Raw genomic sequence first — 14658 nt, forward strand, 5'->3', positions numbered from 1 at the left:
TTAATGCACGTTCATTAAAGTCCATTTTTGCCGAGAGTCTAGGATCTGTTTCATATTATTTTTTAAATCATTTAGGGGTTAAGAAAGTTAGGGATTTTCTTGCAAATTCTGGGATTAATACGCACAAGGAACCAGACGAATCGTTCACTTTTGATCTACGACTCTGAGACACGTGCGAAAATTACTTGTCACGTTTGTAAGGCATTGTGCCGCTCGCCTTCGGCACGCGTTGAGAAACTATCTTACCCGTGTGAAAAGCGCTATTCTCGGCACTAGTTAGACAATATACTGTTACGTCTACCTCAGATGCAACTTTAATTTACAAGTTTGACTCTTAGCGAGCCGAAAGCTACAAAATAAATGCGGCAAGAAAAATCCTAATTGACCATCAATGCTAATATTTAAACATATTTCCTGCTGATAGAGTCATCAGCTTAAATATCTTCAACCTAATGAAATGCATTACTGGAAAATATCAATTCCATCGCTTAATTATTTAATCCTTTAATTGAAGAAGTGACTTAAATAATTGCTCTTAATTAGGGCTTATCTAAAACACCGAAAACAAATTATATTTAATACAAATCGCGTCATTATCTCATTCTCATCTTGAGTGTTAATTAAATCGGTTACCAGTCATTTTTCCGTTTGGCGGCCTGATTTCGACCTGTCAGTTGACTAATCGTCCGAGAAGATAACTGAAACCGGACTTAATGACTCTTTCGCAGACAGCGATCTGTAAATATCAAAGATTTCGTTCGATGGGAGTGAAACTGATAGTTTGTTTTAGTTGCACGACTTAAAGACAGATTTCTTATCCCTTCCCATAAATGTTACGATTAATCTCGACCGAAAAATACTCACGAAATCCATACGAGAGCCGCATTCCTCGGTGATGAAGCAAAAAACCATCACGTCGAATACCAAGAAACAAAAACTCAGTAATTGACATCGATATTGATGGGTAACACTGGGACGACAACAATTCAATACCTCATTATTCCGACATTTTGTCAAAAGCCTACAGCGCAAAATGTAAATCGCCCTGTATATTTACATCTATAAATATTTCGAGCGCGCATTGGCGAAATTTATGGAAGATGTAACTCAGCAGTCTAAAAAGGAGATACGCAGTCTGTGTCATCCATATTAAAAACCTTTCTGTCAATCAAACTCGGTTTGTCCGATCATCCGGCAAAATTTAAGCCGCAAAAACTCATTATCGATTTGTATTACTAATTTTCTGAGCTTTTTCTTTAAGATCAGTTTTTGGAGCTTTTGTAGCAAGTTCGGATACCAATATGGGTAGTTAGAATTTCGCTCCAAACATTCTAGTGAAATTAGATTTGGAGAAGTGCGAACAAATATAATAATTTCCTGAAAAAGTTATACAGGGTGTCCTGGATAGGGTATCATAGTTTTATACAGGGTATCTCAAACACAGTGAGTTCGGGTTGGTTCGGGTTGGTGATAGTTGCTCGAAATCTAGAAGGCCTAGAAAAATTCTGAGTCTTTAATTCGATTGCCAGTAGTTAATACAAAATGGCGGAATTTCGTAAATTCACTCTAACACTTCAGTCGTAATTTATTATTATGGGGAATGGCAGCTTTCAAGTTTTTGCTCATATTTTGCCTACTCCTGTACATATTTTCAATTTGGAAACGATATCCAAAAAAACATGAACATAAGCATATTTATGGGCAAAAAGGGTCTTAAAAACGCCCTAATTTCATCTCTCTACAGTGAGTAGTTCTTATAGTGTTGTCACACACATCGCAAATATTCAGAATCTCATTTCCATGACAACCACAAACAAAAACAACAATGTAAATAATGAGCCAGACACGTGTCATTATTAACCTGTTATTCAGCTGCTTTTAAAAAAGGGCAAGAAAACGCATTTCACAGTCATTCAACACACCCAATAATGGTGTATTATAAAGCTATTAGTGAAAAAACATGTTTCTTAAATCTTATCTTTGGAGTTCCTTTATTTCCAAGCAAGTGGGCTGTACAGGGTGACGACGCGAATTCACCTTCAAAAGAGTAATTTCAGTGGTTTAACTCCTTTTCCGATCTAGCAATATTTTGGTTGCATCTATTGTAGCCTTAATTAGTTTACTCATTTATTAATACGTTTGATACCTCAATAAAGAAGAAAACCGCCCCAGGTGTTTTCCAGCTACACCCAATGTCAAAATTGAGTGAGTTTTTAATTGCTTTTTTATTCCCTTAATTCATCTTGGTATAGCAACATGTTTCAATTAAGATACAAAAAGAAGCATTTGTTGAATCGAGGGTTTGTATTACTATAATGCCTACCATCTGCTCTAAAAACAGGTGGTGGTTATCTGGCTAAATTTCCTGTTTTAACTTGTTGGCAAAAATGTGCCTGAATTCATGATAGTGCGCACGATTAGACACAAACATGCTCAAAAATGAATAAGTATAGGTAAGAATGATAGGTAAAGAAATGTATGCAATCCATGAACTAATAAAAGACTGAAATTAAAAATGGACGAACTATGTGTAACAACATAATTTACCTTACCTTTGTCTTACATTATACTCTTAGCTTAGATCCAATCAATAGGTTACAAACCTGAACCGGTTTGGAATTACCTAAATTTAGAAAAGAATAAAAATAAATCTCTACGACGAATAAAGGAACTGATTCTGATTTACATTAATTTACAAGCAATAAAATAAATAAACTTTAAATATCAGACAGAGGCGATGTTTCGGAAAAATGGACACAAGTTTACGAAATACCTACACCTCATGATAAATTTCTGAGGTTTTTGTTGCTTGATCAGGTATTTTAATTAATTGTACACTGAGCTCATTTCCACGACAACTAATGGAATTCTTTTAATTAATTAATGTGTTTTCAAAGTAATTTGTTGTTTTGCAACGTGAAGCTACAAATTATTGCCTTTCATCGAGCTGCTTAATCGATTTTATGCATGACGGTATTACGTATTGTGTGTTAATTACGTTTTTCTCTTTGATTTATGTGAAAGCATATGTAATGAGCATTTTTACATAAAATATTGCACAATCTGTCAGTATTGGGCGAGAAATATGCGAAAAGAATCAACTTGCTATATAAAAAATGTGTGATATGAAAATTATGTGTAACATGGGAGAGAGGAAAAATCCTGGTCTAGTATAATAGCTGCCCCTCTATGTAAATTCTTAACGTATAAACGGCAGTTAAAAAGTTAGCACGTAATTTTTATTTTACGGCCCGTTTCCAAAAGCGACGGGCATTATTGTAAAGTTTCGACTCGTTGTGGCAAAGGAACGCAAAAATGCAATAACGGCCGCTAGTCGAAAACTGATTGATTGCGCCATGGAAACTAAGATGAAAACATCCATTAAATTCCAAATTAGGAAAATCATCATCGATTTTCTTTCTATTTTTGGAGAACCATTCAGCCATCAGTTTAAACTTCAGAAGTTTCCTGTTTAGTGAAACACCATTTTAAAGAGGAACTGCAGGACGAGGTGGAATGTCTATAATAACGGTGAAGTCTCCACCTGGATTTAGTGACATTCATCGTGTCAAACCAACATAGCGTACTTATTTTCTTTTTCAACAAACATCAGAATTTCTGGAAAATTTGCAGTCTTTTATCAATAGCTGCCCATTGAAGTAATACTTCGGGATGATTTTTTTCAAAGTTTGATGAAAGCCGGAAATTTGGGGGGAAAATAAACCTTTACAAAACGTGCAGAAAGCCAAAGTAAACGTGAGACCTAAACAACTCTGTTACAGGGTGGTATTTTTGCGGAGAACCCATTTTTATGTGGCGTGACTGATCGTTGATATCCCAAAATTTCAATTCCTTCTTGAAGTTAATCTTTCCGCTCCTTTCTTTTTTTTATATCCTAGCAGCTTTTTTAAATTAGTTGCATTCACAACTGAAGAAACGACAATTTTTTTATAGCTTAAATAAAATTAGCAATATTTTTAATTTATTTGCAGACAAATGCAAAAACCATATTTACATTCCGAACTTGATAATCAACGAATTAAGTTTAAACTGTTTATAAATAGGGCAAAAAACGTTAGAGCCTCAAGTGTCTGTTGAGCTGGGTTATGACAATAATCAATAGTTTGTTGGTAGCGAAGTATCAATGTCATGAGAGAGACATTGCTGGTAGCCCAATTTTGTATGTTCGCTCACTCTGTGTATTTTGGTATTGAAATAAGACAATATCAATAAAATAATGTGATCTCCTTTAATTAAGGATATCGCATTATTCCTCCATGCAGTTTATCCGTTCCAAAGTGTGTTCCTGAGCAAAGTCATTCGTTGAGGATAGACCTCACACGATCACCCGGTAAATTGGCTTTTTTAGGGCGTCCGCCATTCGTTTTATATTTATTTTAAATATTCATATTATACCAACGAAACTGTGTTATTAATTAATTCGATTTTTATTAATTTTTTAACATATTTATTATATGACGATGGGTTTACTGCTATAAGAAGCTCGGACGTAGGTAAAAAATGCCGCTTCTCTCAGGTAGTATATTATGACAGAACGTTTTTAGGATTTCGTGTTTCGTCGTTAACTTCATCACCACCACTTGATTCCAGTCATCATTAATCATCCAACCGGATTATATTAGTAACAATGTTACTCAGTCTTAACACATTGTAAAGACCCATTATTGAAAATATATCTCGAAAAAAGGTGACTTAATGATGATCCTCGGATTTGATTACTAAAGTGACTCGAGAGAATGAGGAATACGGTTCACCCTATAATTTCATGCACAATAAAACAATAAGCAAGTATTAGATCACTATTAATAGTTCATTTCCGTTTTCATGCGAAATTACAACGATTTGTTCCATTAGACGAGTAATTTTGTTAATAAATTATTCCATCCAGACAGTTCATGATAAATTTGTAATAATAGACACGTTCCAAACAGCCCTGCTATTCCCATGATATATTACGTAACTACATAATTTTCTCGAGAATAGGCTGAGTTTTTCCATTAAAAGAAAAAGGAGAGTTCGAAGACTACAATTTTCTTGATGATTGCGCGCCTGTTTCAACAGGGCATTTTCTCTAACTAAAATTGAGTAATAAAAATTTTAAATTATGTTTAACTTTCTGGATTAATCTCGGCTGGAACAATTGTGACTTGAGCATCTAGTCACGATTATTCCATCCGCGTATTTCGTTGGAGTTTTGTTGCTTGATTCCTAGTTTTTCCTGTCCTCTACCTCCTTCTGGTCTGGGCACACTCCCTATTATTCTTTTTTCTGCTCCGGTGAATGTTTCTCCTGATTCCTGCCTATAGGCAAGTTTCAGCAGGATAAAATCCATGACATACATGTCTTCGGAATGCCGCAACAAATCTGCTTAACTTACTTGCCAACCTGAAATTGATACTGGAAAAAAAAACATATTCTGAAAAGTAAACTTGCGTCAGTCAATCGTCGGGAATTCACCCAATTTCGCGGATATCGTGTTTATTGATTCTTAATTTTCGGTTATAAATCCTCAAATTTGATTAATTCTCGGTTTATTATTAAGGAATTAATCTTTCAGAATAATGTTACGGCGCCGTACTTTTGTAAACATTTGGACATTGATGCTTCATATTTTACTCACTATTCAGTATTTACCACTCTAATGGGTGCTTTTTAGCTAATTTGAGGAAAATGGGACCGTGGCAGGCTTGTGAGCTCAATAAGGAACAACACATCCTTAACTTCAGCAGTTTGGTCGGACACCGGTGGTAAATCAACTGCTTAAAACCACTTTACTGTGAATAAAACGGTTTAAATACCTGAAAACAATTTTCGCAGAAATCATGTAATGTTAAGAAAATTTATTGCATTTTATGCAAGTTATCAATGAAAAATAGAGGAAACGATTTCGCTCTCGACAAAAAGCCGAGAAACTTGGCCGAGCTCGCTTTTACAGCATCGCATTTATCTAAACGATATTTATGTGTAACCTTTCCGGGGCTCTCTCGATATAATGCTGTAATAACTTCTCATAAGATAATATCAGCATCAAAATGAATTCTTGAACACATAATCATAAGTTTTTATACTCGTGAAATCACAACCGGTTGTGCGCTTTAATGTTTTTATTAGCGTCTCTGAACGTGATGCTAGAAATCTGCCTTTGTTTTCGACGTTTTGGATTAAATTTATTGTGGACTCACGGGTGATTGATGTTTCTGCTTTAATTTTATAGTGAACTAAACTACTTTCGTGTACTAAGTTTCAGCGAATTTAGTTTGTACTTCTTGAAGACTATGATTTGAATTTTCGTTGCTGGTGCCAGAAGAGAACCAGCAATGATGCTAACCAGAAGTGATGTTCATTCAAGTTAGTTTAGGGAAACATTGAACCGAAATTGAGAGTGACTCTTGGTTTGACCCAAGGCTAGACACTATTTTAGATTAGTATTACTTTATGTTCCATACGAGCCCTCAGCTATGTTCGTTAGGCGGGTCCTTCATATCCTCAACTCTTGGGTAAAATCATTCAATAGTAGCGAATCGTTGGCGAATCTGAATTTTTGAACTAGTATGAAAATTTCCGATGTTCATTACTCCGCCTTGATGAAGCAGGAAATTCGAATAAGACCGTGAACAATTCATCCCTAGAGGAGAGAGTTTTGTTGCATTCATCTTGACATTTCGTATCACATTTTCTTCTTCGCAAAACTTCATAGTAAAAGTAATAAGACAACAAAAAGAATCAAATTTGATATTTTTTAGGTCTGGTTATGCAAACTGTCCGAGCCCACCAAAAACCACAAATCCCCAAAAAGGTTCCGAATGGACTAGAATTTCGACGGCACTTCTACACTGCTATTATCCCACCTTTAATTATTAAATTACATAATTTAAGGTTCGAACCGGTCACTCTGTTGAGCAATTTGCCGAAACCCAACACCCAACGTATCAATTAAGTTTCGATTCTCCATCGAACATCCAGATCTGCAAAAATTCGTCCATGTACTGAAAATATGAAAATTATCAATTTGATATATACTGAGGAAAAACGGAAAATGTTGATTTTTTAGATGAGGTACGTGCAACATGGTATGTGGTGATGGTAATTATCTTTAATGAGGACCCCACGAAGAGTCAGTGGATGCCACTGTCTACCCAAATAGCGACGAGGCGAAAGATGGGTTCCAATTCGAGTCACTTTCCGTGGACGAATACAAGAGGAGAGTGAACATTTAATGTCCAAACGATACCTAACCAGATAGTGAAGAAGTGAAATTTCACTCTCCTCAGTCGGACTAATCAAATGATACCAAAAAGAGATAGATAGGATACGAGGGTCAGGGAACATAAAAAGAGTTGCAGACTCGCAGAAAAAGCAAAATTTGCTACAACTAAACATTTGCTCTCTGATGGTCAACCATCCATCTATCTTCATCCATACCAATCACTACCAAGGTTATAACATCCAAGATTTAGTGACAGTAAATAGCGGTGATAAGGCGTGACTGCTCCAATCTTATCACATTGGGAAAGTTGTGATGGATGTAAGATGGCAATCAATCTTAGATCCAATTTCACCTGGATTTAGTTTAGCAGATTTGATGGAATAGTTAGTGAAAAACCAATCAACAATGAATTCACGAATTATGAAAAATCAAGAACACATTTGTTTATCCAGGCAGGTCGTCATCAACGTAAAAGTGTTCTATTTGTGAGTGGTTCTCAAACAATAACACGAACTAATATAAAGTGTAAAATTTATGTGACGGAGTCTAGGCTAATTTTCACCAAACTTCATATACAAATCATTTAGTAGCTAAACACTCGCGATTTTAAAATAAATATTGAGCGCGATTTGTTTATTTGGACGGGTATTTATTTAGGGTATCATCGGATCAGTGCCATAAACCGATTTTTTCTTATTTTCACAGTCTTCAATAAATCATAACTCTGTCAGCGAGTAAAATAGTAAACTGCATTTAATGGAAACGTGTTGAAGGTTCCATTAGTCGTCGAGAAAGGTAGAGGAATTTTTCTGAAATTGATCAAATTTTTGATATTCTTTGACATGTGCAATTTGTGGGACATGATGAATATTTTTGAGAAACTGCAAAGCAAACTATGTATTTTTATTAATGGAATTTAGTGCATAAAGCAAGGATATTGTAAAGTTTCATTTATACCTGGATAAAAAAACTTTAACGCAGAAATTTTTGAATTCGTGGACAACTCGGAATCTCCATTCCATATTCAATTTTTCCATTTAATTTGGCCACATGCTCCGTTCATTGTTCGCGATGTCAGGTACACTATTGCCTGAAGGAACTAAAATTATCATTAAAGTTAATATTATCAGTGAGTCGGCACTGGTGTCCTAATCGTAAACCATTCAATGGAATCTATCTTCACATTACCACGGATCTATCATTTAATAATCAATTAACGATGAGCGTCTACCAAATATTTTTTTAATGACACAGACAGAAAAAGTTCCCATGGAATCGAAAGAATGAAATTGCAAGAATCTTTATTATCACAAGAGATAACCATCTTCTTTCGATCGGTGTTAATGGATTCATAAGGCCATATAGCGAGGCGTGGAAGGTGTCAAAAGCTCGGCCTTTGTTCGAATCACTCTTTTTGTCTTTGGCTTTTTCTTTTCGTGTGTGTTTTTATTGGTGATGTGGGTATGCACTCGAGGACGACGCCCCTCGGAGGATTGTAATTGTGGGTCATTTCAAAAGCTTCATTACCAGCCAATAAGTTATCTCCGAGACGTTCTCATGTCAAATTTAAAAGCTTCTCAGATAATTAGCAGCTAGCTTCTATTGCGCTACATTCCGATTTCAAGTTAGAGCCTAAGGTAGGGACATATGAGGTCAAATCGGTTCCCACCGGACTCAAAAATGTCTTGAGAAAACGGTTCTGGTATAGTACGGCAAAAACGCATCCCCGGACCTTAAAATGTCCGAAGCGACCGCGATTATAGGCGATTTGTTTTGTTTTACACTTAATTGAGAATTTTAATCATCGCGTCTGACCGGCAACAGGACATTAGCCGGGTTCAGATTGAGCCTGAATCGAATGTTTTGGAGGCCTGTGGAATGGCGTGCAACTCGATAAAAAGTTGCTTCATTAGCGGGCTCTAAAATGCGCGGACATGCCCGAGAAAATTTAAGTGTATTATTAACCCAATACTCAGCACAAAGAGGCAACAACTATAGTGAGAGCCGGGAAAAGTTGAAATTGGAATTCGCGTATAATATCAATTCGAAAAGACATCTCTCGTGCAATCGCGAATAAATTTACCTCTGCTGGACGGTGATCTTTTCCCTTGTCAATGCCGATCTGAAATCCCACTGACCTTTATAAGCCTAAACCGAGTTACGCATAATCAGGCCACTGCCACTGAAGAAGATCGCGATCGAATAGCTGATATCTGCGGTGATATTTACGTTCCAGCAGAGTTGAACTGTTTTGTTGGTTGCATACGTAAAAAACTTTTAAAAATCCAAACAAGAGAATTATTTTCTAAAACATAGTATGAGACCCAGAAAACTAGGAGTCCTCAATGGTGCCAACCGTGAGTCTAAGAGGAGGAAGTACTTATTAATTTATGGCACAAATCCACTGAAATACCTTACATCAAATCCGGATTTAGTATCTATTCTTAAGCCCAATTTTCCATAAAAATAAAGAATAATGGTAATCGTCGGAACAGATTGAAGGTTTTAGATGTGGAATAAACGTGAGTAGGAAAGAATAAAGAACTTAATACTCAACGTAAAGAGGTAATTGAAATACGCAAAAAAACAGACGCAAAAAGACGGGCTTATGTAATCAAAGAAAGTGAGACTAATGAAAAGATTTGCAAACCTGACTGTGAAATGCAGGAAGAAATGAAGCAATGAAGCAAAATCGAAGAGCAACGCAAGCAGCAAACCTACAACTTGAATACACGTTAATTAGGAAAATCAGAGAAGGAATAGAAATATTGATTTGAATCGAAAATTATTAATTACAAATGATCAAAAAGGAGATTTTGTAAACTGTAAATACAGACAAAATTATAAAAAAATTGTCCATTTTGATGAGCAGGAATAGAAAGGACTAAACACTCGCTAATAAGATGCTGCTGGAAAGCATACGATCGCTTTCCTTCTAGATTTTAGAATAACAACGGGGGTCTTTGAGACCACGAACTCTTTGAACTAAGCCTATCAGGAATCTCTAGAAAAATAGGTTTCAAATATATCAGTTGATTTATTTTCGGTGAAGAAAAATAGTCGTTTCTATACCAAAAGGAACGAAACAAGTTGTTCGTACTTTAAATGCGACACAGCCTCGAAAAGCCATAGCAAATCGGCATATAAACTCCTCTCAGGAGCATTATTCTCATCCTTCAGTCGACTGCTTTACGTCTTACGTTGTGCATTGTCCCTTCAGGCAGCCATTTGCATATCGTAGTTTATTCAACGGCAGAACAAAGTGCCACTAGCAATTGATGTGAAAAAGAAGAACAGAAGACAAAAAGAAGAAGACCCGACCGAAAGAAGAACTGCCAAGATGAAGTAAGTCCTGTATGTTTAATGGAAGGCATTCGGGTTCGAGCTGTCTCGTGCCTGTCTCCTAAATCAGACGGGCTGCCTATTAGGAGCGGTATCAAGATAGATTATCGAACTGGGAGCCGTATGTAAATGTTGAAGACCAAGAAAAGAAGAAGAAGAGTATTGATGTCCTGTTGGCGAATTTGTCAATAGAGTGATGCGCCAAGCATGCAGATTTCACTGAGGAAGACGGATGAAGTCGTCCGTCTTAAACGTTGCTTTCATTCAGCTAGACGTGATGCTGGAGTGATTAATTTATTTCGCGCAAATTAGAGCTGTGTTAAAGATCTGATGAGCGATTTGTCAATATATAGGTGGGCAAAGCCACCTATAATATGTATTCCAAGCCAGTGATCTAGAAGTCGACGAAATCGGAGAAAGTGACGCCACCATGACAACTTACGTCTTACATATGGGTCGATTGCGTTTGCGCATGGCGCTTCTCTGACGACAAAATGACGTCATGGAGGTACTAAACAAAAACAGCCTTTCGTTAAAAATAAGGAAAAATTTTAGTGGAATGATTGCGATTGTTTGTTGCACCTAGTCCTTCTAGATTATTGTTCCAAGGTATGAATTAGCATGTCAGATGCCACGACGATTTGACCCATTCACGAGACCAGCCTGGTGCACCATTATATTGAATTCATTGCTCGCATTTAGATTTGGATCTTGTCGATATCTAATAAGCTTGACTTAAATATCGTCCAATTGCTGGTCCTATTTACTTTTCACCTGAACCTCTTCACATAACAAGAGATAAATAATTGTATTGTTTCGAATTTCGGCAGTACCCAGTCTGGTGCACCGTTACGTCGTCAATTAAGCTTGGGTCATTCTTCCAGGTTCCGTTCCCAAGACGTCAAACTCGCAATCGCGGTGGCAGCAGGAATCTGCGAATTCCTGCGTCTCGGTTCGCGCTCGCATTTTGCTGTCACCGGCGACAAAAAACGACTTCTCCTGCTGGTTTATTTCGCTGCTGCGAAGGTTAATTCGGAGCAGCAGCGGTGAAATGGGGCCCTTCGACAAGTGGCCTCGCCCGATTTACGATTGACAGGAGATATCCCCCCGTATCTTCTCCAACTTGCTGCCCGGTTGCCCGCTCCATCTGATTTAATTATGCTACTTCGTCTGTCGTTTTGGTGGCTAATAATAATCCTATATCGATTCAATGTCGGGATTAAATTGCATGTGATTATAATAATAATAATACAAGATTTGTTTTATCATTGCCCTGCTTAATACATACATAATCTTCTTATTTATAAGCAGAGGTGGATTATTTCCTGTCAACTACACCGTTTCTATGATGAAGCCGCGTTTAATGTTTCGTTATGAATAATTGATTATTTGTTGTAAATGATGGTTGAATTAAGACTAATTGATTGTTTAACCTGAGGATATCTGAAATAATTGGCTTGAATTAAACCGGGCAGATTATATTCCCTTGTCCAAAATTTAACATCCTTAGGAGCCTCTGGGCTCACCGGAGACCCCTGAGGTTATTCCTCCGGTTTGGTGACCACTGGAAAACTCAGCTGGATCGAATATCGGGCTCTCGGTTCTAAATTTGATCAAATTATTCGTTCAATCAGTTGACTGGACTCTAATTGAGGTTCGTACTCATGCCGCACTTTTATTCAAATGCGAACTTATTTCGAACATCACGAAGTTCAGCACCCGTTTCATGAAATTTTAATTCAATATCGATTCTAATTTCACAGAGGTCAGTAGTATTTTTATGTAGGAGTTCCGCAAAGAAATTCACAGATCTTTGCTATCTGCACGGATATCGAAATGGCTTTGCGGAACGTTACCAAAAGTGAGTTAATAAAGTTGACAATCAATCTAAATCCAATGGAGATTTCAAGAATCCAGCTACTGATTGACTAATCCATAGGGTTTGGATTTACCGGACATGCCGAAGGATTTGTTCTTCAACTCGAGAGTTAGTGTTAGAGAAAAGTATTTGAAAAATGTATTAAGTTTAAACAAGTCAAGTTCGTGTCCATGAATTCGTCGTTCCAGGACGTGATGATTCGAAGTTCCAAAAAGACAAAATCTTAATCTTAAGAAATGGAGATAAACACATGTACTCGATACCGGACAAGAATCAAAATTCCTTCAGTATGGTCCGATATCCGCATATGCAACGCTTATGACCAATAACCGAGGACTCGTACCGAATTGCCGCTCATTAAACGATTAAACATCAGCAATTTAAATTATTAAATATTAAACTTAATGAATTAAATTACTAAACTTATTAGTTGCCAGCATCCTCATCTTCCCATTAACACAAGTTCTTCCATAAAAGAAATTGACACTTCCTAAGCTAAATAAAAACATGGCGGTACACAAATACTTCTTTCACTGAGGACATATTTATTAAAATGGTTGCAGCCTAGGTGTAAAACTTAATTACGAGAATACTCGTATTTCCACAACATTGCTTAACACACATTTCAATAAATATTCCTTTCGTGCATGTCGAATAATCTCAGCTAAAGGATATTTTATTGTGCATTCTCCGATAGAGACGAAGACAAGTGAACATTCAAATGGGAACCCAATTCATATTGCAACATAATGCGTAATCGAGCATGATGCAAAAGGTCGCACAGCCAAAGAACCTCAAATTTGTAAGTGTGAAACCTGATACGACTGATTCATGAAATGTAAAATTAATTCTACGAGTATACGTGTAAAACGTGAAACTACTATCCCAACCGTACAATCTACGCTCAACTTGTTCGATTTTATGGTCTTGTGTATTAAGGTATTTTTCCTGGTAACCAAAATAAACCGCTCCAGACGCAAACTGTGAAACTATCCAACAAATATCTCTCATAACCAGTCCATAAATCCAAGTTTTGCACCGGTACTTAAATATTGTTTACACCTGAAATTTTTCTAATGACGTATTTTGACATAAACCCCTCAATAAACAAACGTGAAAAATAGTCATTGGAACTTTTTGAACGGCCAACATTATTTTTACGAGCGTTTTATAATCCTGCTTTAAACCGTATCAATTTTCCCCGAAAAGTTGGGGAAAAACGCCTATCAGCAGAAAATCCGACGCAGAAAAAGAAAATCGGCCACGCATTCCAAAAGTTATTCCCGGTTGCCGCTAAAGTGACAGCAGCCAGTTTATCTACCAGGTTTAGCACCGTTTGACTTTTGTTTTGCTGAAGATTTATCTTGCAGGAATATTGGTGATACAATGCGCGCTGAAGATTTCTTAGGCTCATTTCAAACCCATGGAAAATTTGCGTGCTTGAAGAGAGATCAAGAGGCTGCGCAAACGTGCTGGTTCAGAAATACCGGGTATTTGTATGATGCATGACATATTATAGTCATGTGAGAGGCAGAATCCATCGGTTAAGGAACGTTTTCTTGGAAATGCTGAATTGCTGAATACTGTTGATGCATTGGACTTAATAGCAAATGATAGTCCTGATCCGGGAGCACGAATTCACGGGTGATCGTCATAGCGAACGATGACTAATTTACCCAGAATGCGGGATTTTTGGAACTGGGACCTGTAACACCTCATAACTATTAAAACAGCGATTGAGTTTTTTGGATTTCTATGCTTTACGTAATTTTTTTGTTATGTGTTTTTACAGTTCCACGCGAAACGAAGGGGGTAGACACTAAGAAAAATATTCTATCAATAGCAACAAGAGGTTATTTTTGTGCTGTGCCATATTTTGTGGGATATCCATTTAAATTCAATTGTTTTAGGACTTCAAGTAGTATTTATATTCACTGCACGTCACACGTTACGTGCCCTATATCTAATGGTGTACGATCGCCCTTGCGTTATTCCTACCTTCTAGATTGATGATGAGTTGATTTGGCTTTTTGATGAGAACACTTTCAGGGTAAATTTCGTTTCCCTAAGTTCATAAACCTTACAATAAGAAACAAAGATGTTTCATAACGCATCGAGAAGAAAAACTCGGAATTTTGATCAATTATTTTTTGGTCGCTATGCTAATTACTCGCTTTTGCCGGTTGGCACCTTTGTAGGTGCATTCTCA

Source organism: Euwallacea similis, chromosome 16, assembly GCF_039881205.1.
Source record: "Euwallacea similis isolate ESF13 chromosome 16, ESF131.1, whole genome shotgun sequence".
NCBI classification, from domain to species: Eukaryota; Metazoa; Arthropoda; class Insecta; order Coleoptera; family Curculionidae; genus Euwallacea; species Euwallacea similis.